This window comes from Gymnoscopelus microlampas (assembly GCF_963454915.1).
Source record: "Gymnoscopelus microlampas genome assembly, chromosome: 8".
In the NCBI taxonomy this organism is placed as follows: domain Eukaryota; kingdom Metazoa; phylum Chordata; class Actinopteri; order Myctophiformes; family Myctophidae; genus Gymnoscopelus; species Gymnoscopelus microlampas.
The window spans coordinates 12,034,060-12,047,630 of record NC_139945.1 but is presented as its reverse complement, the minus strand read 5'-3'; the positions used below and the strand labels follow the sequence as shown (position 1 = coordinate 12,047,630).

The 13,571-nt window shown below is 41.2% G+C and overlaps 1 long non-coding RNA gene across 1 annotated transcript; it reads left to right on the top strand.

Moving 5' to 3' along the window:
* The first annotated feature begins 2,023 nt into the window (after positions 1–2,023).
* LOC311050989 lies at positions 2,024–6,200 on the top strand. The gene is made up of 6 exons (XR_014601350.1): positions 2,024–2,102; positions 4,235–4,278; positions 4,430–4,560; positions 5,410–5,496; positions 5,591–5,652; positions 5,763–6,200. It is a non-coding gene; the product is annotated as an uncharacterized lncRNA (long non-coding RNA).
* Positions 6,201–13,571: the final 7,371 nt, after the last annotated feature.

The following is a 13,571-nucleotide window of genomic DNA, read 5'->3' as shown; positions in this document are numbered from 1 at the left end:
TTAAAATCCGAAACTTCTCTCAATCCATATTGAGAGTAAGCCGGATTTTTTGGCACCGGCCCTGATTTTTTCTGACACTGATAAAGCTCAAAGGTCAGCGAAAAGACTGCAAAGGTCAACCCTCGTTAAATTTTTAGAAATTGTATTTTTCTTCGAGACTCTGGCTTTAGACTAATGTGATGGCGCTGATTCCAAATATGCAAGTTTCTTTTTTCTCGGACAACAGGAAGTGCCTCAAAAGGCCACTTCTTGGTTGGTTTTAGGGTGTTCCAAGCCTGTGATTTCTCCGAAATATTTTTTTTCCAAATCTACACGTAAAATAATGCTAAAATTTGAAATAATCAAACCCTAATATCAAATCATGATTTAATTATCCCTTAATTGGCTATGGTTACGGCTTCGCTATCTCGCTCAATATCTCGAATACGATAAGGACTTAGGGTCCACTTTTTGGATATGTTGTAGAGCTGGCTGAGACGCACACTTGGATGTCTTGTTTGTCCCGTTACGACACATTTCTATTTCTGACTTTGTCCTTTGATATGGTCTTAAGATATAAGACTCTATGTGCCTTCTGAATGTGTAGGAGGTCAACTTAGGAGTGTCGTACCGGGACAAACAAGACATCCACACATGCGCCTTGGCGAGCTGTACAACATATCCGAAAGGTGGATTCTAAAAATGCATCGATTTCGAGATATATCGCTTTATTGCGCGTAATAACTTGACATTTGACCCTAGCCAATTAAGGAGAATGGTAAGGCCGTGTCCGAGGAGAGTTATATGGGCGCGTTCGGGGCGACGCGCTGACCCAGAAACAGGTGTCCAATTTTGTTTTTACTCCTTTCAAACAGGTTTTCACTATTATCTCGGCCCCTAGGGGGCGCTGAAACAAACGGACAACGTATTATTGATCAGCTCTTCACCCCGGACGCGTCCATATAACTTTCCTCACACACAAACATGTGGTTCTGAAAAGTAGGGTTATTGGGCTTCTTGAATAATTTGGCCACTAGGGGGCGCTGACACAATCGGACAACAGATTATTTATCAGCTCTTCAGCCCGGACGCGCCCATATAACTTTCCTCACACAGGGACATACGGTATGTATTTTTAATATTTTTTTTGAAAATTAAAAAAATAAAGTACAATAAAAAATGTAAATAAAATAAATGAAAAAAGTAATCGGAAAAACACGGCCCCCTCACGCATTAAGAGGGCAGGATGAGTCACCAGAACCAAGGACGGGTGTTTTTGATTAATCTAACATGGTTAAAATGGAGTTTGAAGTTACAATGGGTTTGTATAGGAAAGGGGCGTGTCTGATAAAATGAATATCAAATATCTAAATAATGAATCAAGCAACTTAAAAACTGTCTGGGTGGTTCACAAAGGCCTGAGTAGATGATAAAATGACAGAACGTTTTTTTGAAAGTGAAATATCCCTTTTAAGTGTATTTATTTTTGGACATCACTTTACACAAGTGTATTCTAACATCACGTTTTGTGTGTGTGCTTTTGGTCCTGCTAAGTAAGGCTGTATTGTCTGAATTTTCATTATAATCAATGGGGAAAGCCTCGCTCCTGTTCAGTCCAATCAGATGTAGGGTCTGTCTACTGCATCCTCCTAACTCTATGACTGTATCCTGTATACAATTCAAAGGGCTTTGAATGGTATACGGGGCGTATACCATGCACCGTTTCCGTATCCGCCCAAAACTAGAACCGCACTCAGGGTTGCCAGATCTGCTCATTATAATTTCCCTGCAAGATTTTATTTGAAAATAGCCGATCTACAAGCTCACAACGCGTCGCATCGCGACGCGTTGTGAGCTTGTAGATCTGCTATTTTCAAATAGCTGATGTATGTGTTAAAGTGCTCATGTTGCCCATAGTCGCTTCTTTTGGGCTGGTTTTGGGCTGGTTTTCCTAGACCTGGTTGCTTGTTTCTCTCACAGAATCTGGCAACACTGACCGCACTACACATGCGCAGTTGATCACTGGAGAAGCGCGCGTAAGAAACAGGAAGAGAAGAACGGTCTTGTTGTTTTTCTGCAGCTCTAGTCTGCTCCGTTCATTCATTCAGAGTTGTTATGCTAAGGTAAGTTAACGTTCACTGTATATACTATATATTTAGCAAACGTTGTCTTTTGTCATATTCCTCATACTTTTGTTGCTTAAGTTTATGTCATCGATTTATTTAGCGAAGTTAGCGAGGGACTCTCGTCCTTCTTTGTTTACCCCAGAGACACGGCCCGCTGGACTCCGCCATGTTGAAACTAGTGTTCGGTACAAACGTATTTACACACAATTACAATATTATTGTATCCAAGTGATGTTTAAAGCAGGGGTCTTCAACAGGGGGTCCTCAGAGTTACTACCCAGGGGCCGCCAAATCTGTGTGTGTGTTATATATTTATTTTTTACATTAACCACTTGAACCCTAGCATCCCTTTTCTGAGGGTAACCAAAAATAGCAGATCTAGAAAAATAGCAGATCTACAAGCTCACAGTGAGCTTGTAGATCGGCTATTTTTGGCAAAAAGGTTTGGTCTAGAGGGGGTAAAAAGAGCAGACCAAGTTGAAAAAAAAGTTTAATCTGAAATACAATTTTATACAATATAGAGGGGGTCCCTGCTCCATCTCTCTCTCAGCTAGGGGTCTTTGGAAAACGTTGAAGACCTCTGGTTTAAAGCATCTATTTACTACTTTACTTTAGCCATATTTTATGTTTGTCATACAACTGTGTTGTTTAAAAAATGTTTAAAAAATGTTCATCTACAAGCTGACAACATGCTTTGTGATCTTGTAGATGTTCAGAAAATCGCTTTTATAAGAATATTATTTATAAAAAATGTATTCAATTAAATGTTGCACCCCTGTGGGTTAGAAAAGCTAAACTGGCCTAGGGCAGTGGTTACCAAACTGGGGGTCCCAAGAAGATTATCTTAATGTTTTTCTCACTCAACAGTAAACAAACCAACATACAGTGTAAGTGCATACACTATACAGGGTATCTGCACATTTATAAAGAGACAACTTAAGAACTTATAAGACCTTTTTAATCCCTCTAAAACAGGGGCTTTCAACCAGTGGTCCGGGGACCACCAGTGGTCCTTGAGGGGGTTCCAGGGGGTCCCCAGGCAAATGAATAGTTAGCAACCAAATTGACCCTTATATGTCTGTAACTCTGAGTGTACAAATGGAACCAAATGGACCCGTTAGGGTCCATTTGGTTCCATTTGTACACTCTCAGAGTTAAATGAACACTGATGATGGTGATACAGTGTAGATTGGGACCCCCTAAAAAATCTAAATGGTTGAGTCCCTGGCATATATTTTCAAATGGGGGTCCCAGGGCTAATATTTGTCAATTTGGGGGTCCTTGATGCGAAAAAGGTTGAAAACCACTGCTCTAAAATATAAATGGACACACAACAAACAATACTACAAAACATGGTCAAACATTGGCCACATTGTCAAATATTACCTAAGAAATAGGCGCACATTGTGAAAATAGAAGATCTACAAGCTCACATCATAACGCCTCGCGATTGTGAGCTTGTAGATCTGCTATTTTCACAAGCCCGCGGACCCCCATTTGAAAAGATATGCCAGCTAGGGAGTCCCATAAGAGAAGATTTTTACGTCTCTAGCAGTGATTCTTTTAATTTCAAGGACCCCCAGTTTGACATGCATTAGGCTACGGACCCCTATTTAATGGCATTTCTATCTCCGGGACCCCAATTTATATTGTAAAATCTATGTTAATTTAACCATAAGCCATAAGGGTCAATTTGGTTCCTAACTATCCATCATTTAGCTCGGTACCCCCTGGATCTCCCTCGAGGACCCCTGGGGGTCCCGAATTATCATTGTACCAACAATTAATGCGGTAGGGTTAGACAGTGGCACGTTGTGAGGGTGTAGGCTGGCCATTATTGAGAATGTTGTCCAAAATAGGGACACCAGGTTGAAAACAGACTATTATTATTAGTAGTAGTAGTAATTTGTATTATAGATTGTGGCTTATGTTGTTTGTATATTTGGCTGTTTGTCTTGACTGCAAGGCCCTTTGCTACTGTCTTGTCTAGCCTCATTTATGCCAGTGGTTGCCAGTGGTTATTTGTTTAATTCCTTTTTTTACTATTACTTAGTTATTTCTAATTGGCGTCTAGACATTACCAAACATTGTTTCTAATGTATACTATCCTTTTATCCCTTACCTCATAGAGCACTACAATGTTGCAGGACAGATATGCAGCCAGTGGAGCTAAGTGAGTAAGCTACTACTCATGTTAACACACCACTGATACCTGGCAGACAAATGACAAACATCTGACACACTTCAGTTTCTGCTATTAGAAACGTAATGCCAGGTTACACTTTTAAATTGTAATTGTTTATTTTTGTTATGTTTTCTGGCAGTCTGGCAGAGTCAACTGAGAGCCTAAGACCAGACCCAACAAGAAGGATGTTTCCCAGGTCTTGGACCTTGAATAACAACCCAGATGGGCCTTCATTGACTCATTGACCCCTGCTTCAGAGAACTGGAACATGTAAGCAAATGTATTCCTTTGAAGTAGGCCTGCATGTGCTTCCTTCAGTCAGTTGAATATTAAGAACACTAAGTATATTTTATTGTAGGACTAGTGCTCATGATGCACACCAGCAAATAGTTATTGATGGGGATGGGGTGGCGACTGTTGACGAATACAAGTATTTGGGTACAACGATTGATTCCAAGCTGACATGGAATTCCTACACTAATGCCATCTATAAGAAAGGTCAGCAGAGGCTGCATTTTATGCACAGACTGAGACAGTATAATGTGCAAAAAAGTGTAATGGTGCTCTTCCATCGATCCTTCGTGGAGAGTGCACTGACTTTCTGTTTTGTTTCCTGGTATGGCTCACTATCATTGGTTAATAAGAACAAACTCCATAAAATCATCAATGTATCCAGCAAGATAGCTGGGGTACGACATGAGAGTATAGCAGCAATGTATGAGACCCGGGTGCTTAGGAAGGGGAGAGCTATTGCTTGGGATAGAACGCACCCGTTATACAGTCAATACCACCTTTTACCATCAGGACGACGGTACACAGTGCCAATGTTGCAGGCTAGGGCTTCAAGATCATTTGTCCCTATAGGACTCCTGAACAAACAGGCCCCATCTCAGTTCTGTGCATACAATGTAATGTGATGCCTCTTGAATCATGACTGGTGGCCTTTTCCAGTTTGTATGTATTTTGTATTTATGTTATGTGTTTGTGATTTTTTTGTATCCTGATGGCACAAAAATGTTGTCTCTGTGATCTCTCTCTAGTTATGGATGAACACCGGTAGATCCTCGTTGGAGGAATGTGAACTGACCTGCTCTCTCTCTTTATCTGTCTGTGTCATAGGATGAACTCTGACGAATCCTCGATTGACGGAACTCCTACTTTGTACCCAAAGTGATCCGCTGTGGGACCTTAAGCAGCTGGACAAAGGTACAGTAATTACTGTTTCTGACGGAGTATCTCATGAAAGTATACGCTTGTTTAAATAACTGGCTGCTGTAAATTAATGTTTTTAACTTTGCAGCCCGCCTGACATGTCTCCACCACATGAAGTTAGGACATACATGCTCTGCTCACATCCTTGAGGTAAGAAATGTGCATATATGGCAATTTTCATATTTGACTATAAGATTCAGAATGCAACGCATACATTTTTTGTGATATTTTTTTGTTTTTTCTGTTTGTGTTTGTGTCAGTCTGCAGAAGACCCCAACACCTTTCTTCAGGCAAGACCACTCCACTCAGCCCTGCCGTCTGTGAAACCATCTGCACATGCCATTGGAGCCATGCCTGTATTGACCTTCCCAAAAGATGACACCTTTTTTATCCAGGGGGAGGCAGTATTGTGACCAGGATTACTACATGTTTTTGTGAGGGTACCTACCCTAGGAGACACGGGGAGAACATGCAAACTCCACACAGAAAGGCCCCTTCGCCAACCCCACCTAGGGGGTGGGCACTGATGACTCGGAGGAGAGGACACGCCCACAGCATCAACTGCGGGAATCGAACCCAGGACCTTCTAGCTGTGAGGCGACAGCACTACCAACTGCGCCACCGTGCTCCCCCCAAAAGAGGACACCTATGCCAGCATGATGTATCTCATGGCGAGTGATTACGCCGTTCACCTCACATACCCCAAGTGGAACATGACTCATAGAAAAAGACCAAACGCCACCAGTTCAGTTCCTTGATGTTGCTGTAATACGGTTAGTTGATTACTCAGGTTAGTCACCAACAGAGCTTGGTACTGCTTTATTACCGCCAAGACGTCTTGGTAACAATTATTCTTCAACTGATGGACCCTGTGAAGTAAGGATCAGTTATGCCTCTCCCTCAAAGCACTTTATATATACATTGTATTGTCACGCTGGATGGTTTTTAGAATTGAATGTTTCCAGTTGAGTGTCCAGACTTGAGTGTCTGCTGTGTAAAGTGTGAAGTCCTCCCCCTGCCCAACTTTGCAGTGGTTCTCAAACTTATTCCAGTCCAGGATCCCCAAATTAATATTTGGCTTTGGACCCCCCTCTGAAAATAATCTGTGCCGCTGGGCCTCCCCATACACAATTTGGGTTGTTAAAATTATATCATGGGTTAAAGTAGTAAAACTGACATTGAGGCTATGTCAACAAATGTTCAGCAGGACCTCCTCAAATCCTTTCATGGACTCCTGGGGGTCCCTGCGTGGACCCCACTTTGAGAACCACTATTTTATAGCATGTGGGCCTGAGCTGCTTTATAAAAGAAAATAAATGCTGAAAATAAGAATGCTTCTGGTGTCTTAATTTAAGACTTTTCATTCTATTATTTTGAAGGAATTGCTTCTTATTGTAAGAGTTTTGGGGCTTATTATTATTCTCAGATTTAAGGAAAAAATCCTCAGAATCGGCTTAATAAAGAGAACAAAAATACCACATTTAAGCATATCTTTCTTAAATAACAAAGTATTCATTGCTTGTATTAAGCAGAACTTGCTTTAGATGTAGGCATTTTTGTCTAGTTTTAAGCACCAGTATGCTCTTTCAGTGGCTAGACTTTGTTTCTAGTTTTAAGAATTCTAGTATAGAAAAAAATGCTTACCCCATTGGCAGTTTTTTTTGCTTGATATAAAGAAATATGTCTCAATTTAAAAATATTTTGCTTGTTTTAATTTGGCCATTTTTTGCAGTGTATCAACATATTGATTGGTGGTTACATTGTTACCGCCACCAACCGAGTTGGACATGCCTTGTTTCTCTCTTGTCTGTCTGTCTGTCTGTGTCTGTGTGATAATAGACAATATTATACACTTGAGTAAAGCCGTAACACTGAATTTGATCGTAGCTGGAAATTTTGTTTCTGTGCGGTTAAAATGGCAGATGATCAAAATAATTCTGCAAGCTAAACTAAAGACAGCTTGGTACCTTTCTGCGTTGGCTAAAGTCAGTCAGTCACAGAAGTAGCTCCACTACTGCTTTTGAATACTTTTTATATAATAAACGTACAACTTTCATGGTGGAAGTAAAAGGCCGTCTGACGGGGCTGAAACCTTGCTGTCAGACGTAGACTGACGTCATACAGTAGCTATTCTAAATAATAATTGGCAAAACACTAAGATTTCAATAAGATTAAAAGGATCCCTGGCTAATAAGCTTTATGCCTTAATACATAATTAATGTATAATTTTCCTCTCTAACTAAAATTAAAAATTAAAAACACCTTAAATATTTTATTTATTTTAGAAAGTTATCTTTTACTGACAACGCCCGTTAAACAATCGTACTTAATCTTAACAACTACAACCCAACTTAATACTTAATATGAGCATCAAAACAATATTTTAAATATGTTTTTATTAGTATGCATTCCATACATTCCATAGGGCTGGACCACACATGGACAAATCAACTTGCCGCACCACACAACGTATTCAAGATTTTCAAGTTGGCCCTGATCCAAAAAAGGTTGACAACCAGTGGTTATTGGAACCACGCTGTAGAACCCAAGTTCCACGTGATTCAATTATTTTAAAAAGGTTTAAAATACTCAGAAAGAAATACGATTCTACTGTATTAGAACATTGGAAGGTAGTGCGCTTTAAGGGAGAGGGGAGTGGAATGCCATAATAAACCATTCAAAAGGGGAGGTGACTGATTTGTTGATAGGCAAATTACAGCTTGTCCTACTTGGGGTGGACACCAACGGATACATCATTTAGTTTATTCTTAATTCTTATCATTTTGGTGCTGGTGATTTTCCTTTGGGGCTGGGCGGCTAAATCTGTCTTTAGGCAAAAACCCTGGTTTCTGTTAACTGAAGAAAATGTACGAGCCATTTACCTATTGGAATGTTCAGCTGGTGATACAGCTGAACTCTCAAGGGCAAGAACGCAGAAGCAACACAGGTCCTTTAACGATTTATAAATGACGTCTGGAATAAGAAAACCTGCAGATGCTGTGATGACGCTTCTGTAGAACAATGCTGGCTTTTTGAGTTGTTATGGTGTGAGTGTGTACACTACATCCATTTCATTTGCGAATATTTTGGAAGGATGTTGAGGAAGGCGCATTCCAAATATTTGGATAAATGGTTGATGCTGTACAGGACAATTGTAAAAGGGCTCTGACTCTTAACAGAATCCTATTTGTTTTCTTGTTTTAGGAGGATCATGTCTGGACAAAACAGGTGTGTGGAAGTAATGGGGATACTGTTGATGAGGATGGGCCACTGGGGAGCCCTTAGGGGCTTAGCTGAACACAGAAGGGACATGTATTTTACCTTACACATCACATTTGGTCACATATGGGGCACTCATTATCTAATTTAATGTTACAATATTATACAGCTACTGTAAACATTACATCTAAAACTGCGCTATAACTTTCCTCTCCTACCCTGGATTTGAACCCGGTTTCCTGCGCAAGTGCTGACATGTTTACCATCGAGCTAATAGAGCCTGCCTGCTTGCTCTGGGGATAAATTGAATCTTGACCATCAGGTCAAAATTTGTGTCAGATCCTGGGCCCTATTTTGCCGTCTTAAGTACCAGGTCTTATGATTTCACGTATATTAAGACCTGGAGGCGTGGCCAATGCTGTTATGCTATTTTGAGTGGCCAGACAGCATTGGCCACGCCTCCAGGTCTAAAGTCATACGACCTGGTGCCCAGGCCTGTGTCTAGGTGAGACATGACCTTTGACACAAACTAAATGTCCCAATAGAAGAGCAGGGAGACAAAATACAACCACCCCAATTGTATAAGTTATATTGTATTAACGTACTCTACTATACAGATTGGACAAAAATACACATTTATTTCAGTAACTTGTTGTTAGAATTGTTAGCACCCATGCTTTAACTCATGTCATCTTTGCCTACATCGCAAAATTAAATTGTTCCCATAACACAACAAGCAATGTTATAATTTAACTGAACATATATTTATTTCAGGAATAGTTGCAGAATGTTTATGACAGTCTTGGGAAGATTTAAATTCCCTCTAAAGTTCATTGAAAATAGACTTTGTAACACTGTCTAGTAGTTCAGAGGTCTGAAGGCAGGATAAATGTGGACAAAATTAGATGATTCTATCCTTAATAGAGAATGGAAAACAAACTATCCCTTCTTATCTGCGTCCACACACCACATTTTCCCCAAGTCTTTGTATGTTTTTAAGCAGTATTCAAATATGACGTTGTGTTTTGCAGCTCAAAACATGTTGAGCAGGGTGTCATCAATATGCTACGCATACTGTCTGGTGTCTGGTGATATTTCTTTGTCTGATTTTCAGATGTTTTGGGTCAACGTCTGTCCATCGATAATTTACTGGCTGTTATTGGACTTTTACTGCAATAGTTGTCTCTTCTGTTCTGCTGTGTGTGCATGCATGTGTGGTACGTGTCCGTGTGTGTGTGATAACATCAAGAACTGAATAAGACATTTTGACATTTCCTGGACTTGCTACTACAATACAATAAAGTATACCCAAGGGTATCCATCCATCCACCATAAGGGGGTTGGTTGCCAGTTAACCAATCAGCATCTGTCCCGACGGCTGCAGGTGCTTCATGGGCTTCATGGGCCAATCAAAACAGTCGTCACTACAGCAACAGCTGTAACGGGCAACCTAATTAACTCACTGCAACCCAATATCCCCGCGGGGTGTGTGTATGTGTGTGTGTGTGTGTGTGTGTGTGTGTGTGTGGGGGGGGGGGGGGGGGGGGGGTGAGAAATGTACAACAGTACTGCATCAATGACATCATTTAGGGGATTCTTTTTTCCTTTTCTTTTTTGCAGATGCCGGCACAGAAAACTTGTTCCTGGACTGTTGGGAATGTTTGGATTATAAAACAACATTGTGGGAATTGATCTCTGGGCAAAAAGACCCACCTGTTGAAAACTAGCTTAAAGAAGCAGTGCATGATTCATTTTTCATTCGACATTACTCTCTAGACCACCCGATGTGGTTAAAATGTAGGAGGATGTCTTCCCTTTGTATTTTAGTTTTCTCTTTGTATGCTGCAAGCTGACAATGGCAGATGGGCGAATAGGAACAGACTTGACTCCTGATGTATCGGTACCATGTACCTCCCTTAAAGAAAATAATAGTGTTGTGCCTGAAGTCAATGCAACCCAAAAATGTACAGCGAGGAGAATGTGGAACTTCTTGGTGATATATTTAATCCAGATATTATGTACAATTGCCGGAGCCATTTTGCATCGCCCGTTTTCGAGATCCATAGAATTCTTAAGTTTTTCACCATTCTAAAACGTATGCAAGAGTTGCACAACTTTTTGAGCAATGTTCTGACTCTCAAAAATGTGATTTTCATTTGTGCATAGAATAATAACTCCTTGTATGTCAATAGGGCTTTCGCACTGGTCCAGTGCTCGGGCCCTAACTAATGAAAAATTCAAAACTATAATAAAGCTTGGTTCACAGAATGGCTGCACACCAACCAGAGTGAGGCCTGCCAACGGCACCTGTCTTGTTCTCAGCCAACTGCAGATTCTAAGGCTATTGGTATGTGATAAACAAATTATCGCCCCCGGAATTCGCCGGTGCCTTCGTTATCCTACTCCGGGCATGGCTGCATCATTGGCCCCTGCCTGCCTGCCGGTCAGGATGACATGCCAGCCCTCGACTGAATGACCTTCTTGGGCAACAGCGAATAGCAAGGTGATAATCTATATAGCTTGTTGCTGTTAAAATTGAGGGCTGCGGTTTATAAATGGTAAGATGTATTGGTTTAAGCTTAATCCATAAAAACTTTTTAACCACAAATTTTAACCACTTAAATCATATTTTATACTTTGAATATTCAAAATTCGTGAAAATTTGGGCAAATCTTTGAATATATGTATATATATATATTTTTAATGCACACTGCTGTAAAGCTGTGTCAGTGAATGTTAAAAAGGACAAGGAGGAAAATTATTTGCACACTCTGGCTCCATTATGCACTGATATATTTGATATATATTTTTCTGTGCTTAACCGTTCCTCCTATCTACGCATTTCCAGACAACGTCACACTGATAAGAACCAGTATGCACGTGGCCGTGTGCAGGTCGGGCCAAAAGAACCCGACCTCTCATTAGATGCAATGTAAAAGTGGTCACAGCCTCACATGTAAAATGCATCCCATCAAATGCTGTTTTTTTCCCAGTATGGAAGAAGAAGGTTTAGGATGGATGTTTACTGTGATATCTGCCTCTTGAAATATATACAGTGTACCTTGGTTTATGTTGTGCAACTTGTGTGTAAACAATTATAGCGATTCTCAAAGCAGTTGTCCCCCAAACCCCACCTCCAGTCGCAGAGGGAGCGCTCTATGATCACGGCACCAGAGCCTGTTTGATCACGCAGATGTATCCCCTCAAACCTAATTTATACTCCGCCGTGCGAAGGTGTTGTGTGCAGAGAATGGCAGAGAATAGCAGACCTCCAAGCTCACAACGGCCGCATTCGCGACGCTTTGTGAGCTTGTATGTCAGCTGTTCTCGGCACGCAATACCGTTGCGGGGTGAAGTATATATGTCTCGCCAGGAGCGTCTCACCAGCCAACACACAGAGGGGGTTGAATGAACTGAAACCAGTTTTCCCCAGAGTGCTCCCCAAAACAACAGGTTTGGGGATCTGTTGGGAATAGATTACATGAAACAGGCACCTCTGCGTGCAGTCTCAATGTTGGTAAACAAGAAATCTGTCTATAGTGTGAGTGAATGTTGTAGACTCAGTCAATGAGACCTCTGCTGGTGGTCTAGGTCAGGGGTTTTCAACCGGTGGTCCGCGGACCACTGGTGGTCCGCGGAGGTATTGCAGGTGGTCCCTGGCCAAAAAAAAAAAAAAAAAGAAAAACTTTTTTTTTTAAACTTTAAAAAAAAATTACTTTTAATAACTTACAGGAGTTCTTACTGTATTGTGTGTGTGTAATATGAAATGTGAGCTTACCATAATCACAGTAATCCTTAATCATATTCCATCATATTCAAACAAAATTGCTGTATTTTATTAGATATTATATTGATATTATAGCTATTTTCTCCAGCTCCCTGTGGTACATGAACCCCCCACCACTATTGTGTGGGGTGGGTCTATGATGGACCCGCCACGCACAATAGTGGTGGTCCCCAGGTTGCTTTTAGTCAGGATGGTGGTCCCTGGGTCGAAATCAGTTGAAAACCCCTGGTCTAGGTCACTCATAGGGTTCACAGCACCCCAGGGGTCACCAGGGGGTGACAGGGAGGGCAATTGGAAAGGAGAGGAAAAAGACAACAAATGTAATTTTAATTCAAATTTATTTCATAACATTGTTGTGCAACTTGTCAAATGTTTTCAAAAAACATTTTGAAACAACAGCTATTTTCTGTCTTTTTGAAAACTTTTGAGCATTGCTGATCTATGTATGCGTGGATCAGCTATTCTCACTCTTTTTTTTTAATACCCTTTCGCTATGTGGGGAGGGATCAGTCAGAGGCCTATGGCTATTAAGGAGTCCTTGGCGTGGAAACATTGGTATAAGCGGTCTTTTGGTTACCCATACTTATTATACCACCAGTTCAGAAGTGAGCGTAATCAGGTTAAAACGCTCAGAGCGACCTGTTTAGAGAGAGATTATGAGTTGGATTCATGTGGAAGAGCCGTTGCTTCTGTGGTGGAAGGAAGGCCTGTGGAGTGAAGCTGAGGACATTTTGGAAACATCACAAATAAGGACAGGGACCGCTGAGACTGAGAGGACATTGGGACATTTGGGCTTGTGGAATTCGCATTGAAGTTCTGCTTTACTTCCGGAGGATAGAATCTGCATTTAAAAGGGCTTTTTGCTGTACAGTACATCCTCAAAGAGACCCTGACACTCAACACCGTAGCACAGGGAGGAACAGTGTTTTATCTGATGTGATCTCAGTCTAGACAAACATCCGACCTGGCAGAGTGTGACTTCTAGCAGCTGCCCAGGGAATGTTCTGGCCCAGCCCAGAGCACACACACTGTGTGTGGACTGGACACCAGGCAGGCAGGCCTG